We start from the raw sequence: 13,136 nt of genomic DNA, 5'->3' as shown, positions 1-13,136 counted from the left end.
ACAGTACTGATGGAGGTGCTGAACCGTACACAACAACCCATAGTCCAGATGGGATAAAATAAAATCTTAGGATTTGAGAGGAACGGTACGGTCTGTGCCCCAGGTGGTCTCACTGAGAAATCTGAGGGTAATTTGCCCTGATCTGGTTTACATATGGTAAACATGTTAACTTACCTATTAGTAAAAGGTCTAAAAAGTTCAAAGTTTCAATGACTTGAATCAACTAGTTACCATGGTAAATCTCTAGATGTGAATGCACAGTCCTCAGTCAACTACAATATATGATGCGAGTTTTCATGGGAGAAAACTGAAATCCATGATTCAGGATCCTAGTATGCACTTTCTGTATGAACCCCTATATTGGCAATGGCTATGCGGATGATGGAAAGCTGCAGCACAGGCAAAAGTCATTCATGACCCACAACAGTGATGCCATGGGTCCCACTGCAGTCGCAATACAACTGATTGCAGTGGCAAAACGGTTATGCTCAGAACCAATCCCTGAGGGACCCCAGTTTGGGCTGCTGTGGGCCAACATATCCAGACCATGAACAGTACAAAGGATAGGAAAATCTGGATAAAAATGGGCAAATAGCCTTAGAAGACACACACACACACACACACACACACACACACACACACACACAGATGTTGGCAATGCACAGTATCACTGCACTCTGCAGATTCCAGTGAATCAGATGGTCTGTGGAGAGCTGGAACGACAAAGTCATTTGGAGGGGGTGGGTATGAAAAAGGATGTTTTATGCAGTCATTGCTAACACCAGTATTACAATATCATATTTCTTCATCAAAGTTGATATGTCAAATATCTATGTCACAGAAACTTGATGGTGTAATACAGAACTTCGTCAAATAAATATGATCAAATCTACAACCTCACAGTAGATTTGATCATAAAAGTTGCCTGTCTTCTGTTCACCGCAAATGTGAAACGTTACTACTTGTAGCGCTAGCATCGTTGCAATGTTGTCACCAGTGGTAGTTAACATGGCTGCAAAGTTTAATTTGTGTGTGCTGTCAACTACAACATTAATGGAAATGTATGAAGCAGATGAGGCACTTCACACTACTCAGGATGCTCCACATTGTAAAGCACCTCATCAGCTTCATACATTTCTATTAATTTGGAAGTTGTGGGGCAAAATGGAATTATTACTTTGATCTATGATAAAAATAGTTCTTAATGCACATAAAGTGCACTGAACATTTATTTACTTTCAGATATTGGTCCCTTAGTGCTTTATAAATTGCTTCACACATTTAAGATATTATTTTAGTTAATGTGCACTGTGGTATTCGAGTGCTGTACTGTAAGCTAGAGTAACTCCCTTGTTGCAAGAAATCTTATTGTGAGAGTTTCCGCAGATATAGCAGTTCTTAAGTGAGTATTGTGCTTTGTGGTACGACGAGACACTTCACTGAGCGAATACTGAAATGCATGCTCATCCATTCTTAAGTAATTTACGTATGACTTACGTCCTCCACTAGAAGTTCACATAACAAATTTTGTTGAATGCTTTTATTGTTTCGCCGTAAAACCCACAGCTTCATCCAGGTAGGTTTCTTCCTCTCCCCCGCCCCCCCCCACTTCTCTTCCAAATGCACACACAGTGCTATTGTGGTACATACAACTGCTGTGCAAAATAACAAGTTGTTGTTGCCAGCCATCTTGAATGTTGACAAAAAAATATGATGACAGTTTAATACCACTTTTTAGTGCCACATCAAATATATTTGTCAAACAATTTTGACAAATATTTGATATCTTTGATCAAATCTTTGATAAAGAAATATGGTAGTGTAATACCGGACTACGGAGCTCACACGCATGATTGTGGGCTGTGTCTTGACACACTGATGAAGCATTGCAATACTCCAATTCATAAAATGGAACACTGTAAGATTCAAAGCCTTGTGCATGGAAGGATAAGATGTTTACCTCCATCAAACATTTCTGGGCTAGGAAATATAGAATACGAAGACAGAGGAGTTAAAAAAAAAAGACTACATTCCTCACGGTAAATGATAACAGCCTGTTTGATATTATTTACCGTGAAGAATTTCAAGAGTTGCTGTTTCAGCCATGTTTAAAATCTTGAAACAACTACATGTCTATCCCAATCGATGTATGGGAAGACAGCTAAAAACAGGGACGTGGAGAAAGGGCTATAAAATACACCATACAGATACACAGATCCAGAGCCAAAAATTAAACGTCCTTCACCATATTGTGACAGATAAAAATTAAGACACGAACAACAGCCTGCACATTGTTTGCTGAAACAACCGACAACTCAGACGTCGAACCTAAGCAGGAATGCAAATGGCCAAAACATGGGCATTCTGTCAGGAAACGGTGTACAGCTAACACGGGTGCAATGTGCACAAAGTGATGGGGAAGCACCACTTAAATGGACATGGCCAGGAAGGCAGTGCCCTATACGCAACCTAGTTAAAACGAACTCCTTCCAGCAGGAGTATTGAGAGCTCGTCCAAGCTGCTAGGAGAGGCTTAATAATCTGGAGCTTGTTACCATGAAGGGAGGACCAATGGCAATGCCGAAGTGACACCATCACCTGACAGATGGCAACACAGAGATCATCAGAGGGAATATAGGGACAAATGGGCTGAGGTATGAGGACTGCAGCCTTGGCAGTAGCATCAGCAGCCTCGTTTCCTGGCAGAGCGACATGACCAGGAACCCACATAAACATCACAGTGGGTCCATCACGAGTGACTAAGTGACAGTTTTCCCGGATCCACTGCACTAAGGGATGGATTGAGCAGTGTGCCGCAAGCCAATATTGAAAGACATGGGTGCCAATGACAAAGACACACCCGACCCCACGGTCAGTCCAAGAGCCATCAGTGTATACAAAGGTACTAATGCGAAGTTCCATGAGAAGGGCATGAAACTGAAGGCAATAGACAAAGACTGGAGTAGTGATGTTAGGAAACAAATGAAGGGCAAGGTTAATACGGGCCACTTCACAAAGCCAAGGTGGTGTAGGTTTCAGCCCACTGGGAAAGGTGTAGGTAGTGTGAAGTTAAGCTGCCGTAGAAAGTGCCAAAAGCAGACTCCAGGAGGTTACTTGTGATCAAAGGAATCATCAAAGGAGGAGGCATAGGATGGGTGGCCACACATGGCAGACAAACAGCACACATACCCGCTGAGGAGAAAGTCACAGCAGAAGGGCAGTGGTAGTTCAGCAGCTTTGACGGACAGACTCAACTGGGCTAGTTTAAAAGGCACCAGTGGCCAAATGGATACCACGATGGTGGATAGTGTTGGGACGGTATAAGAGGGCTGCATGTGCAGACGTAAACAAAGCACCCATAGTCTAGTTTCTAATGGACAAGGGATCAGTACAAACAGAGGAGAGTGGTTCTGTCTGTCACCCAGGAAGTAACATTCAGGAAACGTAGGACACTGAGGGACCGCGTACAGCAGGCTACTGGGTAAGGCAGATGGGAGGACCAAGAGTGCTTCCTATCGAGCATGAGCCCCAGGAATTTCATAGATTCAACGAACGGAAGAGCAACAGGCTCAAGATGTAAAGAAGGTGACAAAAACCAATTGCATAGTCAGAAATTCATACAGACGGTTAAAAACAAAAGCCATTGTTGATTGCTAGGTGCTTTGTGAAACAAGGTTTTTCCCCTCAAGAATACGAATTTGTCGACCCCCCCCCCCACCACCAATTCTCGCCCGGGTCAGATACCTTTGTTTGTCCCCCACCCTCATAGATCCGGGCCTGCTGTGCGCGAGTCTGGCAGCTTGGGTGTGGCAGTAAATTTTTCCTGGTTGCATCTAGCTGCGACTGCTTACATAGCCAACAGCCACATTTCTGTAGCCAGAAGGGGGAGAAGGTACAAGTCATATGCCACTCAACTGCGCATGCACACACCCTTAACTGCTAAAACAAATCTAATGTAAACAGTTGTGACATCACGCTCACTGGAGGCAATTTGTTGTTATGAAGCATTGCATAGACTTCCGAAAGCCTTTAACACATTTTGCTGTTGGCAAACAGCTTGTATGATCACTGTGTTTTGTTGTATATGGCACATTTCCTATACGATTTATGTTTTATTTTATTTATTTTTTTTCTCATTCTATTGCTGCAGTATTTTTCTGCAGTAGCAGAATACAGTAATATCCTTAGTTAGAGTATCGATTCTTACTAGTCAAAAATTACGAAAATGTAACTGAAAAGTAAAACAATGAAAAATTCCCAGAATTCTAAAAAGTTCCCGGGTTTTTCCCAATTTTCTCCCAAGTGAAAAAATTCCCGGGTTTTTCCCGGATCGTATACACCCTGTTTAATTGTTTCAGAAGCATCATCTTCCATGGCAACAGGAGAGCAAAGCGGCAATTTTTTTCCCATTTCCAGTTCTTTTGAAGTCTTCTTGAAGGGATGTGAGAATAATCTCTACTTTACAACTCTTGGAATAATTTGTGTGTTAATATATACATTATCAGTTTATTATAAAAATACCACAGCGTACATATCATCAGAACAGAAATCAGTCTGTCCAATGTGGTGTCAATTCCTTCTATTCTCTCTCTGTTTTTCATTTCTCAAAGAGCATTATTACAACAGAGTACAGAACACTGCCTTCTGATCAATTCAAGCATGGTCATTCGAGGGTTCCAGCAAGTATCGTCTGACTGCTCCACTGTTCTCTCTAGGCTATGAACAAGGCCACTTTGCTTTACAAATGTCACACATTCCTTCACTGAAGTCAGAACAAAACAGTTGTGAGCAATTGGATGAGATACATGGAGTATTAAATACATTTCTTAGTATTCTGTTCAGAATGTGACAGGAACAAATCAGTGCAGAATATCTACAAAGAGCGGCAGTAATGTTGGCACCTTAGTCATAAAACATACATCTTTGACAAGGCTTTTCTCGTGAATACCAATGGAGATAAATCTTCCAACAATCCCTCTCTGATATTTTCAAGTGTTTTAGGCTCATCTGGAAAGGGGGTCATAAACAAGAAGTGTGATGTGAGGTCTCAGTTAACAAAATAAGAAACAGTACATGTAAGGTTACGATCTCTCCTTGTGAGATTGTCCACATATCTGTGGCCGTTGAACATTTGCCTTCATTCACATAAAAAATTACTTCAGGTATAATTTCCTTTCTCAGGTTTTTTGCTTCTTTTGTGATGTGTCATGAGAGAGTAGTGGGATGCGGCCTAGAAGGTTCTGCGTATAATTTTTCCATAAGTCACTGTAGTGTCCACTAATCTGAGCCACATCCAAAAATCCTTTACTTCTAATAGCTTCTCATGGACACACAACCACACATTTGCCAGTAAATTTGCCCTGAGCAAAACTGGGAAGGAATTTCTGGTCAACACATGCCACCTGTGTGTTAGACACACACAAATGGTGTGAAATAAGCAAAGTGTCGCATGACCCTTTACCAAGCAAGTAAAGTGCATTGCACTCCACACAAAAGACAGGCAGCACTGTTGCCATCACCATCTCCCACAGGCTTAAACACTGACCAAATTGAACTTTTGAGATCTGGGTCAGGCTCAATGAATCTGTACTCACCAGTCATTAGTTTTCGCTTTATTTTCTGTTTTCTTAATGTATTTTTCTTTCTTTTCGAACCACTTTCAGCACTCCTCTTCAATATGGTAAGAAAAACACAAAAGACTATTATACTATCATTTATTTGATCAATAACAACACAAAGTATCTTTGCACAATGATCTCTTAGAATTTATAAACAATTCGTGCCTCTTAATTTGTCTCCATCATAATATGTTTGCTACTAATTGTGTTGGAGCAGCTGTATTACAAAGCATCTTTTTTACTAGTATGAAGATGTCACAATGTTGTACAACTGTCACCATCCCACTTCGAAAAATTAAAAAAGCTTAGACCACTTGCGTGCAAACAGCCAACGTAGTTACTGCCATTAGGGAAGACAATAAAGTAGCCAATGTGAGAAAAAATAGCAATGAACAAAGAAGCAGTATGATGCAAAATAGAGTAATTCTGCAAAGATTAAGCAAATAAATGTCGTGTGGCTAGGGTCTCCCAGGGGTAGAACAGTTGCCTGGTGCCGGTCTTTTTAAGTGATGACACTTCGGCGACTTGCATGTCAATGGGGATAAGATGATGATGAAGACAACACAACACACAGTCCCTGAGCGGAGAAAGTCCCCGACTCAGCTAGGAAATGAACCCAGGCCCCTTGGCGTGGCATTCCGCTGTGCTGGCCACTCAGCTATGGAAACTGATGCAAAGATTAATAAAAGAGACATAGCCCCTACATTAAGCTCAAGGTGACACTCCAAGATTTCTACATGTACATCTATACTCTGCAAACCAACGTGAGGTAAATGGCTGAGGGTGCATCCCATTGCACCAGTTTTCAGACATAACACACATTTGTAGGTAGGAACACAAACATCACAATAAACTGAGAAAGGAAGATAACCTGTCAAACTAGATTGCATGTGAAACAATACGAATATATACATGGGGGAAACAACCTCAGAAATAGATTAACTGGCTAATTTCAGTACAAAACAGAGTGCACCAAAGTTGCATAAATTGAAATTTTTAAATCTTTGGACCTTTCACATACATTTTGGAACCATTTAAAATGCTTGAAAATATGAGTCTCTTACTCATCTATCAAAACTAAAATTATGTTAAATAAGGCTATTTTTGATTTTTATGAGCCTATTATGTGATAATGTGGTAATAAAACATGTTTTATATAAGGCAAAAATTTCAATTGTTTATAAAATCTGTTCAACCTCAAAATGGAAGCTCTCCTTTTTTGGGAATGTAGAAAAAAAAAAATCAAAATTTTATGGATTGGCATTTAAAATTTTTTTCCATAAATTATAAAAAAGTTCAGAAACTGTAGTAAAAGAACTGACAGGTAAGCCCAAATGGAGAATTTCTTTGTAATCATAAAGCAATTATCTTTCTAATTAAAAACCCCAACAAAATACCTAGAATTGATCCAGAGATACAGCATTTTAAATTTTTTTCCAAAATTCTCATATTCAAAATGGTACGCACAAGATCATCTTTGGAGAGCTGTATCTCAGAGCAGAAATTTTTTATGGAGAAAAAACAAAAAAAAATGTGTACCCTACTTACTCCTTCGTTTTAACATATGCTAAATTCAATAACATTCGAGTCTATGAAGGTAAGATGTTTTTCCTAGCCTGCCGGAATTTATATGGGCTATGCCATTTTATTCGTTTATTTGACCAATAACAAAAGCAAAAAAAGTTTTCTTTAAAACTTAAAATTATTTCATCTGGACAGCTCGTATTCCATTGATTAAAAAAATATTCAGTGTAGTAGCATGAGCAGGGCTAAATGTGTTCATTAATGTCAACACTAATCTTTTACAAACGTCCTCTAAAGCAACTCTTTCCACATCATTTCGATATAGATTAGATTCAGTTTTCACTCAAATGATACATGGAACACATAACTGCAAAATGTGAGTAGGGAGTTATGGGTGAATGGATTGGACATGTTCAAAGGCATGTAGGTATTAAGATATCTCTATGGACAACGCAATATTTTTTCAAACAACCGGTATCATAGGCTGTAGGCAGCCACTGCACAGAAGTGAGTGAAGGGAAAGACTGTTTCGTTGCCTCATCTGCAGGCATTCTGAGCTGCCTACAGTATGTAGACGTAGATCAGATGTAAAACACGGATGATGGAATGTAGTCAAATTAAATATGGTGATAATGAGTGAAATTAGGTCAGGAAATGAAACTGAATAACTGATGGGAGAAGTAGAATTGATACAAGATGCAAACTAACACTAGCAAGGAAAGCATCTCTGAGAAAAAAGAAGAGAGAAATTTGTTACTATCAAAATATATTTAAATATCCGTAAATCTCTTCTGAAATCACTCATTTGGTACATAGCCTTGTGTGCGAGTGAAACGTAAGTGATAAACAGTTCAAACAAGAAGAGAATATAAGCTTCTGAAATGCAGTGGTACAAAAGAATGCCTGAAGATTGAATACATAGATTTGGTAACTAATCCAGTAGGTGAAAGCAAGTTAACTGCTCGATGTTTCACACCGCCACCTGATTCCACTGAGACAGTTCCAAAGTCATTCAAATATAGTCTACTGTCAGTAGCACATAAATATATAGATCATGCTGTCTAGTTAGAAGTAACTTTGAACTCAGAATATGTTGTAAGATTCTACAACAAATCAATGTGAAGGATACTGGACATAGTTTTAGGGTATGAACTGCACCTTTTCCCCAGAACTGGGCACAGTTTTTGTTTGAAAGATCTACGACAGATTATAGTAAGAAGAGTGGCTAACTCAGCTGCACATTCAGTATAGAAACTGACAGGTTCCATAGGAAAATGGAACTTTGTTCAATTTTAATGATTTCAGTTCTCTCTCAACACCGACACTAATAATTATTTTATTCATCTTTTCAGTGATATGAGGATTACATTTGGGCTATTCTCCTGCGTTTTCCTTTGTAAAGGAAAATTTGAAAATGGAGTTAAGCATTTTATCTTTTGTCTTGCTACTCTTAATTTCAGTTCCTGTCTCATTTGGTAGGGGCTGGACATTAACTTTGGTGCCACAAACAGCCTTTACATACAACCAGAATTTCTTTGGATTTTGTGAAAGATCACTTGACAATATTTAGCTACGGCAGTCATTGAAGGCTTCAAGCATTGATCTCTTGACAGCCAAATGCTTTTCATACAGCATCTACCTATAAGCCTATGCTTTATTTTTTCCTTCACCTATTGTGCAGTTTTTTTACAGTGACTATATACCATGAAGGTTCCCTACCAATACGAACTGTTCTACTGGGTACATATACACCCAGTGCAGAGCCAACCATTCTTTTAAACTTGATTCAGAGTTCCTCTACTGAGTATAGATTGTGATGTCTACAGATTCATTGTGGTGGGGCACAGCAAACAGTCAAGCAAAATGCTTTTGAACATGTTATCTGAAAATGAGCAGCTAGCTTGACAGCCCACACACAATGGACATACATGTGGACATACATGTAGCTATAAACAGCTTGGACCTTATTGACAATGTCAATATATAAATGGGGATTAGCGATCATAATGGCATCACAGCAATTGTGATTCCAAGAGTTAATGTATCAGTCAAAGGCTAGGAGAGAGTTTCTGTTAAACAGAGCAGATAAAGCAGTTGTTAGCATTCCACTTACACATTGAACTGACATCAATTCCAGTAAGATGGATGTAGAGGAATTATGGGCAAAATTGAAGCAGAATGTAAATCATGGTCTGGAAAGTTATGGGCATAGAAAGTGTATAAAGGATGGAAAAGACCCACAGTGGTTAACAAAATTCAGAAGAGACTGAGGAAACAGAGGGTGTTCCACTCTCGGTTGACAAGGGGACGGACAAATGACAACAAGCAAAGATTAGCAGAGATTCGTGCATCTGTGAAAAGATCTATGCATGAAGCATAGAACTACCACCGTTACACCTTAAAAGATCTGGCAGAGAAACTAAGAAAATTCTGATACTATGTAAAATCACTCAGCACAAAGTCCCAAGTGACTGGGAAAATGCACAGATGACACCAGTGTATAAGTAGTGTGAAAGAATGGACCAACAACATGACAGACCAATATCCCTAGCTTCAGTTTGCTGCAGAATCCTTAAACATATTCTCAGTTTGAATATAATAAACATTCTTGAGACACAGAAGCTTACGTCCACAAGTCATCACGAGCTTAGAAAGCAACATTTGGGCAAAACTCATCTTGCCCTTCTCACGATATACTGGGAACTATGGATGGAGGGCAGCAGGCAGATTTAGTATTTCTTTACTTGCAGAAGGCATTTGACACAATGCTCCATTGTTGGCTGTTACCGAAGGTACAACCATATAGAATAAGTTCAGATATGCAAGTGGCTCAGAGACTTCTTAGATAACAGATCCCACTATGTTGTCCTCGACTGTGAGTGTTCATAAACCAAAGACAAAGGTATCATTAGGAGGGAAGGGTGATAGGACCACTATTGTTCTCTACATACATAAATGATTGGGTGGACAGAGTGAGCAGCAGTCTGCAGTTGTTTGCTGATGATGCTGCATTGTACACCGAAGTGTCAAAAGTTGAGTGACTGTAGGAAGAAACAAGACGACTTTGACAAAATTTCCAGTTAGTGTGATGAATGACAGCCAGCTCTAAGTCTGAAAAAATGTAACTTAGCGTGATGAGTAGGAAGAACAAACCTGTTACGATTGAAGAGAGTATTTCTAGTGTCAAGCTTGACACAGACAAGTCATTTACATATCTGGGCGTAACTGCAAAGCAATATGAAATGGAACCAGCACATGAGAATTGTGGCAGAGAAGGCAAATGGACAATTTCGGTTTATTGGGAGAATTTTAGGGAAGAGTGGTTCATCTATAATGGAGCCTGCATATAGGATGCTAGTGCAACCTAATCTTGAGTACAGCTCTATTGTTTGGTGTCTATACCAGGTCAGATTGAAGGAAGACACTGAAGCAATTCAGAAAAGGAAACAAGTAGTTGTGGTACAGGGTACCCTCCACCATGCACCATATGTTAGCTTGCAGAGAATCTAGATAGATGTAGAAAGATCTGTTGATAGGACACCTTCAAAAAGACAATTTGATAATACAGAAAGGGTTCTGGAATAAAAATTTTAGAGGGAGAACAACCATTAACAATAGTATGCACATCCAAATGTGATGTAGATTACAATAGTTATGTAGACAATACAGTATTTGCTCAGAATATACTACAGGATGAAACTAATCTTTGGACAGTGTGGTTACTTTCTGCCCTTAAGTAAAACATTAAATGACACAGAACTTTATGTACTGAATACAGGATAACATAGGCCTATGGCATTTCAACTAACTGCACATCATTTGGATGGAAGTGATATGGTTTCAGGAGAAAAACGGCGGCTGACTAGAAATTTAAAAGTCACACCACAATGACCAAAGCACACAAGGGTATATGTACTACGCTCGTAGCAAACTACGAGATAAAGATATACAGTGTTTAAGAATCTTGACAATGTTTCATTTCTGATTGGTCATACCGCATCTTAATGAACCAAATATCCACACAGATCACATCATACTACTGCATGCTCTAACACTAAACAACAATAGGCCTACCCTTATACGCAATAAGCTCATCGAGAAATCTTTTTTCACTATTTTCATCGATTACTCTGTGCAGTACAAGTTACCTACTCACAATAACCAGGGAGCAACTTAACGCTATCTTTCACCGCGGTTGGATGTCACTTTAAAAAAATTAAGCATATTATGTCAGCGTCTGATAGGAACCGAAGGTGGGGGCAGAGCAAGCGGGGCTGTATAACATCCATTTGCACAAGGGTCAGGCGTCACACACCTAAACAAACTCTTTCACGAAAACCATAAATACATATATAACCAAATGTTAAACGTCTTTACATACTTGTGCTTACATTGTACCTATCAACTACTCCACGCTGTCAACACATCAAAACAATTTCGATGCACGTCAAGTACCACGCATACACGATGAGAAATAATGATTCACATCCTTCAGCTGGTAACAAATTCATTAATAGTGTAAATATTGCTTGGCAAGTCATTTTGACTTCTAACTGCAACCTATCAACTCTAGCCCCAACCAAGCACGAACGAGTGTAATAACCAACAAAGCTACTTTCCCAGCAATTCTTAGTAAATAACATAAATACTACTATCTACTAAAACCATTATGAATCACTACGTACCTATAATTGAAATCAAACTATTACCTCTACAGGTACTGAAATATAGCTGGAAAAATTTCTACTCCAAACGAATAACAAACCAACTTCGCGCCAATACACAGACCGCTAACGGCCACTCGACAATTTCAAAGACACCTTGAATTCAAACAGCAAGCGGCATTATTACACAAAATCGCTGGACGACCGATCGAGAGTCATGTAGCGCATCTACACAGAAAGATCGTAGCGTATGGACAGGACATTTGCGCAGATGTGAGATGTGCCTACAACTGGAAGTTGTGTTGGGCCTTTGAGCAAAATTGCTCAAATATATGGCCAAAAACACGTCTGCGTAGATAAATACCAACGTGTGGAAAAAGATCGGTATAAATCGAGGGTTTTCAGCCAACAGATTGTTCAGTCTAGTGTTTCCCGTCTTTGGATACATAATTAATTCTAAAACGGTTGATAAGCATCATGCCTTTAAGGAATTCATTGCTGAATTTACTGAAATATATAGGAGACACATATGTTTGTGGAAAGTTATGACCAAGGATTACAGTGATCGAGTTAAGAAATCAGCAGTTTTTAGTTCTTTAATAGAGAAAACAAGAGCAGTTGACCCTGCGGCAAACAGGGGAACCATAATTCTAAACGGAACAAATAGTTGTGGACTTAACCAAAATTATTAGCACTGCCTGTTTTGCAGTCATTATGCTGACATGAACAAGCGGTTGTCAATATATCTTCACACAGTGCCATTGTCTTTCGTGGCCGTGTAAGTAAAACAAAAGTATTTATTCTACACTAGAATGCAGTCCCTATGTTGTCTTAAGTTGATAAATGGACATCTTGCGGTTTCCTCAGGGACAGGAATTTTTATACTTGTGTGTCAATACATTTGCTTCCTAATGGAACATTGTTTCATAACAAGAGTGAATAGCGATAAACTGTACAATTGTCACGACATTAAAACTTTTGAAGTAGACTATGAATCCCCATCTAGAGCTCAAAATGTTCTATATTTTGATGCAGAAATTTATAATAAGTTGGGGATAGATTTGAGGGATGGAATTTAGAATTCGCATATACGAGGGAACAAAGTAAATTACACCTCACTGGTCAGTCCTGTGACTTTTTTAATGTTTTTTGATTTCAAAACAAATCAATAAATGTAGAAATATGGTCTGTAACTTGTCGAGTTGAGATATTTGTCTTCACAAAATCCTTCTTCAGGACGGGTATACAGTGTGAATCACATAAAACTTGCACAGCAAATATTTCAGAAATGGAAAGTGATATTGATGTGAAGTTTTCACAAAATGGGTTGG

General features: G+C 39.1%; 1 protein-coding gene across 8 annotated transcripts in view; it reads right to left on the bottom strand.

Moving 5' to 3' along the window:
• LOC126267241 (uncharacterized) overlaps positions 1 to 13,136 on the bottom strand; it is a 210,461-nt gene that overhangs the window by 88,003 nt on the left and 109,322 nt on the right. Inside the window, exon 1 of one of the 8 annotated variants that reach the window (XM_049972224.1) lies at positions 11,827 to 12,032. The exons of 5 other annotated variants lie outside the window; for them this stretch is intronic. The gene's annotated coding sequence lies outside the window, so the exon portion shown is untranslated. Of the gene's footprint in view, positions 1 to 11,522; positions 11,790 to 11,826; positions 12,033 to 13,136 lie in introns of those variants that run through there. 2 more of the 8 variants (XM_049972232.1, XM_049972230.1) reach the window with 2 other exon arrangements.

The sequence above is a fragment of the Schistocerca gregaria genome, chromosome 4, assembly GCF_023897955.1.
Source record: "Schistocerca gregaria isolate iqSchGreg1 chromosome 4, iqSchGreg1.2, whole genome shotgun sequence".
In the NCBI taxonomy this organism is placed as follows: Eukaryota; Metazoa; Arthropoda; class Insecta; order Orthoptera; family Acrididae; genus Schistocerca; species Schistocerca gregaria.
The sequence above is the reverse complement of the archived record's forward strand: the minus strand, read 5'-3'. Positions and strand labels throughout refer to the sequence as shown.